Source organism: Lactuca serriola, chromosome 8 (assembly GCF_051521515.1).
Source record: "Lactuca serriola cultivar US96UC23 chromosome 8, Lser_US96UC23_V15, whole genome shotgun sequence".
Taxonomy (NCBI): Eukaryota; Viridiplantae; Streptophyta; class Magnoliopsida; order Asterales; family Asteraceae; genus Lactuca; species Lactuca serriola.
The window spans coordinates 108,159,967-108,169,265 of NC_136415.1; positions in this window are offsets into that span (position 1 = coordinate 108,159,967).

Here is a 9,299-nt window from a genome sequence, read left to right on the forward strand (position 1 = left end):
TTGGATGATGTTATGCTGGTTATATAATAGATTGATAGATTCGTATGATTACCTGTGTTGAATGGTTATGTGTTAGACTGGTATATATGTATGATTACCTGTACTTCCTGGTTATTGATTGTTATTGTATATGTCGACATGTTATGGTTTGTTAGGTTGAAACGGTCCTGCTTTGTGCTGAAGGCCAAGATACCCGAGGCAGTCTAGATATGTTGTAGGCCCTGTGAGGCGGTCCAGTCAGGCCGAAGGCTCGGAGCGTGGTCCAGTGCCACAACTAGCATTTAGGGCTAGGAAATTCTGTTCATGTGTAAATAACTCAAGATGGATCTTGTAACCCAAAATTTGATGTTATACAAGTCGTTCATTCAAAAATGAACGACTTGTAACCCTAACTTCCCGGTTCAAACCTCGTAATGGGCTAGGGCACTCTTGTTGGACCCTAATGGGCCGAAAATCTCTCAAATTGGTCTTTTGGGGCCAAGAACCCACATTTGGGCCCTAGTGGACCGAAATTGATCATTTAACACTTATTTGGGCCATAAGTCACGTAATGGGCCTTATTGGGCTGCAAACATTTTCTTTGAACCTTATGGGCCGTAAAATAATATTGGAGCTCTTATTGGCCCTCCCAAAGTTGAAAGATCCTAATGGGCCCTATTGGACCGAAAACTCATCCATTTAGCCTTTTTAGGCTGCAAACCCGTAAATGGGCCTTCTTGGGCCAAAAATCCCTTATGGGATATTGCATTCTCGGTTATCCTTCACCCAAGCCCAAAACCCTTCCTTCTCATTCTGTTTGGGCCGATATATATAAAAAAAGAGAAAAATGTGGCATTAGCTAGATTTGTGACACCTCAATATTATTTTGCATGTAAACATGCACATTACACTTCTCTCTCCCTCTCCTCCATATCTCCGGCCGGAAATCCCTTATGGGCTATTGCATTCTCGGAAATCCCTTATGAAAATATCTAAGCAATGTCGTGACTAACCATTAAGTAATACCCTTAATATTTTCTCTTTACGTCTCCTCCATATCTTCGGTCAAGACTGTAACGTTCGTGTTTCTGGGCTTGCCATTTTTAGCAATGTAATAGTCTAGGTTAACCTTTGTAACCCAATTTGAAATAATAAAAATGTATTATTTGTGAATTATGTGTGTGTTTTCTTAATTATGATAATTTAATTGAATTAAAAATAAAAAATAAGCGTCAAAATGAAATATTAGATAAAGTCGATATCTTTGCATAAAGTTGTAGTGGCCGAAACGAGGTTTCCGAATATATATAGAACGCTCAAATCTGACTTCATATGAGGAAGTTATGATTTTCTAAAGTTTCGACTTGACAGTATGCAGCCCGAATACTCGATTTGAGATCGAGTAGTTTTTAGCCGAAACAATTTAAACGAGAATCGAAGATCTCATTGTTAGTAGCGAAACGATGAAAAGTTAGGCGAGAACGGACGTCGGACGAAGAAGTTATGAATTTATAACGAAGTTTTTCTGTCCCGGTCTTCTAAATATAAATAATAAAAATAAAAGTCAAAATTAGCTGACGGAGTCAAAATGAAAGTTGTAGAGTATGGTCTGACCTATGCGTGGATATAAAGAACGTCGAAAACGGAGCTCGTATGCGAATGTTACGCAATTTAGAAGTTTGACGAGTCAAATTACGCCGAGCGTAATTTGAGTACGCCCAACGTACTCAGAGGGGTGCAACTTGTCTGACCAATACTCGAGTGCCACCAATTGACGCACGCAGTGGCGTTAAAGTACGCCCAGCGTAACCTAATTACGCCCAACGTACTGAGTACGCCTAGCGTAATCCCAGACTCAGCAGCCTATAAATAGAAACCAAGATCAGCCATTTTATCTTATTCAAACTCTTTCTTCTCTCTAGTTTTTGCCTCGATTTGCATGCCAATCATATCCCGAAGCCCCGGTATCATTCCTGAGCCCCGAAGCAAGTTCCGAAGCCCCAAGAATCCTGAGAAGTGAGATTTCCGAGCCGAAGCCCTGCCCGCGAGGAGCCCGGTTTTCATGAAGATCTTCCAGATCTACGGAGAAACACTACTTCTGCAAGCCGTAATGTTGCCCGATCATCTTCTGATCAAGTGAGTGTGTAATCATTTTCTTCTAACACATTATTATGAAGTATTTTATACGAAATACGTGTTACGTGTATACTTTGTTGATTTTATGTGTGAATGTATATTCACTTTCTTCTATCTCATAGATCTGATTTATTCTCTATGAAATACGTGTTATGTGTGTGTGCCTCATCTGTTATGTGGAAAAAATGTATTGATCGAGCATGCTATACAGGTTTTAAACTGTGTATAAAAATGTATATTTTTACCTACTAATATGTTGGGTAGAACATGAGTAGATAGTTGGTGTGTGATAAACAGATGAGAGGCCTCGATGTTATTGGTGTTATTCTAGTCATTCAGCAGAGTATGGATGACGACCACAGACTATTCTAGACAGTCCTGTGGAACACTAGCAGACTCATAACCTGTAGGTGTTGTGAACGACGTGTTCATCGGTGTACTCTATCCCCCTCATGGTTGCCTTTAGGATATTTATTGCTAAGGAAGCCCCTTTGCAGTAATGTCCGTCCCGATGAAAATCCTAGATCAGGTCCCTTATAATAGATGTTGTTTTAGGGACGTAAAGTGAGGATAACGGGAATGGGTAATTGGGTTATTGTTGATTGTTGAATTAAATATAATTATTTATTGTGGGTTGAAAACCCTACATGCTCACCAGGCTCCCAAGCCTGACCCACTCAGTTTATTTGTATTACAGGAAGTGGCGCAAAGGCATAAGATGGATGAATCATCAAGTTGTTTTGTTTACAAGTCTGTATATGTATATATTTGTTAAATGACTTGTAATGTTATCGTTTATGCTTTATGGTCTGTATCGGAACATGACATCCCGATTTTGATTATGAAATGAAATTATATTTCTTTATGAAATGTTTTGATAAAAGATCTATTTTATCATGTTTTGTTTTTGGGAACAAATTCCGCATCTCTTTTAAAATCAAAAGGATTTACTCTGAAAATGTTTAAAAAGCATAAATGAAAACGGTCTTTTCTGGCCGAGATTTTGGGGATGTCACAAAGACCCTCCATCCCTCTCCACATTTTCATCCCAAAACTCACACATCTGTCTTGTTTCCTCTTAAAGACTCAAACAACTCTCTTCACTTTTGCTCCAAAACCGTGAGCTTTGAGTGTATGCAACCCGAAGTTCACTTCAAGCTTCATATATTTGGTAAGTCATTTAGTATTCAAGCCTTTTAATTCCATGTTACACTAAGAACTCTTCCTTACATAACTTCATATCGTGTTCAAGTTTCCTAACACCATCAAAGTTTCGAAACTCTTCTCAAAGGTGCAAGCTAGGCCGAAAATCATCTTTCCTTTCTCTTCAAAACCAATCTAACACCAACGTGAGCTTCATAACCCCTTGTTTTCGAGTTTTACTATCTTTTAAGGGAGAATACAAGCTAGTTTTGTGGTTAATCTTAATATTATGCATGTATGTGTATATTTTTCATGTTATGTTGTGTGAATATGCCATGAAAACATATTAAACACTCACAACTTCGAAATCTCATCCAAGACTTAGTGATATTAGTAAGAAATCTACTTGAAGTAACTTTTATGATGTTTAAAAAAGATTAAACATGTCAAAAGTTATTTAAAAACTAAAAAAAGTACACAAAAGGATCACACTTGACAATAAAGTTAAACAAAACAGGCTTTTAAGTATCATTTGCATTTTAATGGGCCTAAATTGATAACTCACGGTTCTAAGGGCCAAAAATGTCATTTTTCATAAAAGTGGGCTTTATTTGACAACTCACGGTTTTAGGGGCCAAAAATGTCATTTTTTCCTAAAATGGGCCTTATTTGACAACTCATGGTTTTATTGGGCCTAAAATGTCATTTTTAACAAAAATGGGCATTTGTTGTAATTTTCGGCTTTAATGGGCCAAAAATATTAAATTTTGGCAAAAGTGTGTCTTTATTGTCAATTACGGTGTTGTTGGGCCAAAATGGTCATTTTTAATAAAGGTGGGCCTTTTATGTCATTTTTGGTACTATTTGAGCTAAAACGATTATTTGATAACAAACAGACTTGTTACGACATGTTTACTATAAATGGGGCCTTATAAGCCCATTTGCATACTTATTGGGCCATACATGGTAATTTTTACTCTAATTAGGCCTTATAAGCCCATTGACATTCCTATTGGGCCATGGTGATAATGACATTCAAATTGGGCATTTTATGACCAATACTAGAATAATCGGGCCGCTAGTGAGAATTCTAATACACTCGAATTATTCTCGATACTTTGGGATAACTGGAAGTTATTCACGATAATAAAAAATATTTTTACACTTTAGATAAAAACAGTTATATTTTTATCGCTATTAGTTTGTAGTCAAAATTCACTTTTGCAACATTATTTATAACGTTAAATAATGGGATACACCATTCGCGTAAATTTAGTTAAGGCTCTTGTGAGACACACCTTCATTCGTACCTACCTAGCGTACACCGTAAGCCCTGTAGTTATAACTAGAGTCTCCTGGAGGGAGAGCGAGAATTTGTGTATAGATCTATACGAGGATGACACACCCTACGTATGAGCTGCTCGCTACAGCTAGACATGCTAGTCTAGGGTGACAAATATATTACCGTAACCGATGCTTGAAGAACGTCATGACAGACATATCAGTCATATCAAGTATGATTATAGCGACTCACATGGAGAATAACAAGCAAATAAATTTATGGAATACACATACTATACTCATGATACAAAGTATGAACTATACAGTTACCCTTCACGTTTAAACTTTCACCACTTAGGTCTTAGGGTTAAGACCATACTTTTTCATTATACACAAATTATAAGATTTTTTGGGAAGCTTTCTTTATACACGTTCAAACAAAATCACACATGCTCTAACACAAGATTTGAAACAAAACTCTCAAATTACTTTTACAGAAAATATCGGATTTTCTGGTGTTTACAAACTGCTACAAAAATTTTCATACATCATGCTTATGAACTCACCAATATTTTTATATGTTGATGATTTTCCAAAATGACTTGTATTCTCAGGAACACGTTAAAACAGGTTGGCCGATAAGGAATGAAGATTTTTGCTGTGTTTTTGTTTCTCACCATACTTAATGTTTCAGATGTATTGTTATGAACAAATACAATGATGTAACACTAAGATGGCTGGTATAATTTATGTATGGTGATGATGTTGTCTTTGATTCATTTATATACATTGTGATGATATTACCAAGTGAAGTCACCCGCTCCCGAACGTTTCCACCGTCCCGGTTCGGGGGTGTGACATCCACATAGGTTGTAGGCCTTGCGAAGCGGTCCAATCATGTTGAAGGCTCATGTATGCATGTTGTTATTTGTTTGGTTGTAACACCGTAAAAATTAAAACAATTTTTCACTTTTGAAAACACATTTTTAATTAAACAATTCGTTCACAAAATGTCATAACATCAAGTTTTCGAATCACAAATATCTCCCAAGATCAAATACATCCAATCCCATAGGTGTGTACGAATCAAGTTGGCGCCTTCCCGCGGTCATCACTGATACCTGAAACACATAACATTGAACACTGTAAGCATAAGCTTAGTGAGTTTCCCCAAAATACCACACTAATCACATAATAGCCACTCGAGGCTGTAACTCTATTGACCCTCTGGTCAATGTGTCTCAGTGGGTCCCTACAGCCCCAACTCTCTGTGGGCCCTCTGGCCCTAGCTTTAGGGACCCGAAAGTCCCAACTCTGTAACTCTATAATCATGCGTATCACATATCACAACAATTCACAACACATAATAACATGCAATCACTCTGGCATATAACTCTATAATACTCTGTCTCTGAACTCTATTACCACACTAGGTAAAGTATAGTGAGAAGACTCACCTCGGGTATCTCGGTAAATATCTGTCTCGGACTAAATGTGATCTAGCCTCCGCCTAATCACACAAAGTAATACACCCATAAATACAACTGAACTCAACCCTAAAGGTCAACAAGGTCAACGGTAAACTTTGACCGGACTCGGCGAGTGCACTAGGGCGACTCGACGAGTCTATACGTGTCCACTGACTCCCTTGGATCCTCTCTTGACACGTCGAGTACTTCCCTAACTCGACGAGTTCCACCTAGCATGAATCGCGGGGCCACCACGACTCAACTCGCCGAGTCTCAAGAACAACTCGGCGAGTTCCGGCTTGACTCAGCCCCCCCTTGACTCTCCCTGACTCACCGAGTCGACCCCTCAACTCGGCAAGACCACTCGCTGAGTGGCTACGGGCAAACTTCATGCTACTCGCCGAGTCTGTTCTTCAGACTCGACGAGTCCATGCCATGCATAAACTCAAACTCACTTATGAGGTCAGATCTGTTCCATACAATCATAGATCTGGCCTCCCCAGGCATGATAATCACGTAAAGTCCAAACCTTGGTGCTCAAACAACAACTATTTGCTCATAAATGATGTTTTAGCCCCATATCTCATAACTCTAGGCCAATACTCTCATGAACCCTCATAAAGCTTAAGGAATAAAGCTTCTCTGGACCTCTATGGATCTCATCTCAAGCCTCATCATAAATAGGGACGAAATGGACATCAAATCTAACCAACAAAGGGGCCAAGAAACCCTAAACCCCCATGTTTAACATAATAACAGAAAAGGGAGCCAAAATATACCTCCAAGATGATGCTCTGAGCTCCAAAATCGAAGGATGTCCACCTCCCTTGCCTTCTCTTAGCTAGGATCTCCTTTGCCTTGCCAAACAAAGCTTCAAAGGTTAACAATGGCCTCTTCTCTCTCCCAAAACTCTCAAATCTCTTTAGGGTTTCTCTCTAGGGGTTGGTGGCCGCAAATGACGGCCATAAGCCCCTTTAAATAGGTCTCAAACCCTGGAAATTAAGGTTTCATTAAACAGCGTGGACTCGCCGAGTCCAGACGCGAACCCGCGCCCAAAACCGCGATCCTACTCGGCGAGTTTGGACTCCAACTCGCCGAGTCTCCTCACAAATCACCCAAAATAAAAGGATAAAATAATACCTGGGAATTCGGGATGTTACATTGGTGGTGTGAGGTACTTTGGGGGAACTCACTAAGCTTTGACTTACAGTTTTATTTTATGGTTTCAGGTACTTTAGAGATCAGGGGCAAGACGAAGGCTTGATTGTTCACATCATCCTGTATTTTTATATGAATTATGATTTTGGGATACTCTGATTCATGTTTTTAGTTTTGAACTATATTTTGTGTATATTGTGGATTTTGGAATGGTTTTAAAAATGAAATTTGTTGCCATGATTTTTGGGATGTTACATGTGTTTATAAATTAATGACATAAATTTGAGTGATTTCTCTTTACTTATCCAAGTAGCCATAATCTAAAAGGGCAAGATGACTTTGCTTCATGTTTATGACTAACAATTTGTTTAGCTTTTTTTTTCTTACCATAATTTATAACCTTTAGCAACAACATAATTGACTAATATTTGTTTAAGTTCTAAACAATCACATAATCTCATACCTAAGTTGGGTACCATTGTATCCCATTTCTAGCTAGAATCACAAACATGATATTAAAGAAGTTCTATGTTGCCATCATCTTTATAATCTCACTGTATAACATCATCATCTTCTTCATGATCTACTCATAAGTCATTTAAATGAGTGAATCTACATGATCGCCACAACTATCGGTTTATGTGCCTCCATCTTTGGCTTTTTCTTTCCACTCCATTATAAAATTGATTATTTGTGGTGATCATTGTACACATTGATTTTTGCATCATTACCATAACCAACATCAAGAAACATTGCATAATAATTATTATATACGATTTCTCTCAACCCATCTCCAAGGGATTAATTTCAACATAATAGTAGACATTATTACACTTATCCCTTTACCAACTCCTTGAAACCCATGGTTCTAAAATCTACTTCCACCCAGGGGCTGAAGTACAATATATAGGCTTGGTGAGAAAAAACCCTTTTTAAGTAAACATCCATGGTGATGAACTTTTCATTGGACACACCCACTTTTCTCAAACATGAAACCCTTGAGAGAAACCCTAATTGAAGATGCCAATGTTTTGATTTGGGGTAAGGGAGAGGCCATGTAATAAGTCCCTAAAATCAATGCAAATAAGTTTTTTTTCTTCAATATTATTTTGACCGGATAAAATTAGACTAAAATCTACTATTGTCGGTGATATATATGGTGTTTTTGAGCAAACTAACTTTAATAATCATGTGTATATAAATACTATAGTTTTTTGTTTGTATGTTTTGGAAAGGTAACGAACTTTGGTCTTTGTCCACATTTAAATAACCATGTTTTTTCGTTCACATTTGACAATTAAACTTGTTTGACCTGTTTAAAATAGGGTAATATGATCGGTAATTACTTTAATGTTACCTTATTATGAATAGGTCAAACAAGTTTATTAGTCAAATGTGTACGAAAAAACATGGTTAACTAAATACGAACAAAAACCAAAGTTTCTTACCTGTTTTTGTAATATTAGATAAGAACCGTCTCAAGGACTGTGCCCTGGGATCAGGCTCCGACAATCAATGAACAATTAGGTTAAGCTTGGTCTAACCCAGTTCAATCCCGACTAGTCATGGGCTAGGTTATGTTGCTAGGTCTTAAAAACACATACAACCTAGCCCCTTAAGCATATACAACCTAACCTCTAACTAGTTGGGCCTAAACTCGGTTGGCCCAAGACTTAACCATCTCCTCGTACACAAAGATCGGGCAACCCAATTTCATGTCACATCAATGGATCTTATGACTACTTGCACTTAATATAAAGAACCCAATATTACCAAAATGGGTAAGAAACTTTGATTTTTGTTCATATTTAGGTAACCATGTTTTTTCGTACACATTTGACCAGTAAACTTGTTTGATCTATTCATAATGTTCATAATATGGTAATATTATCTCTAATTACCAGTCATATTACCTTATTTTAAACAGGTCAAACAAGTTCAATGATCAAATTTATACGAAAAAAATATGATTACCTTGACGTGATTAAAAACCAAATTTCGTTACCTTTCTATCATTAACCCTAATAAAATTAATAGATGCCTTTCTAAATAATATTCTCCTATGAGGCTACCACCTCCATTAATCATCCCAATACCATAGGGCATAGACATTATTTTTTGACTTTGCGAAAA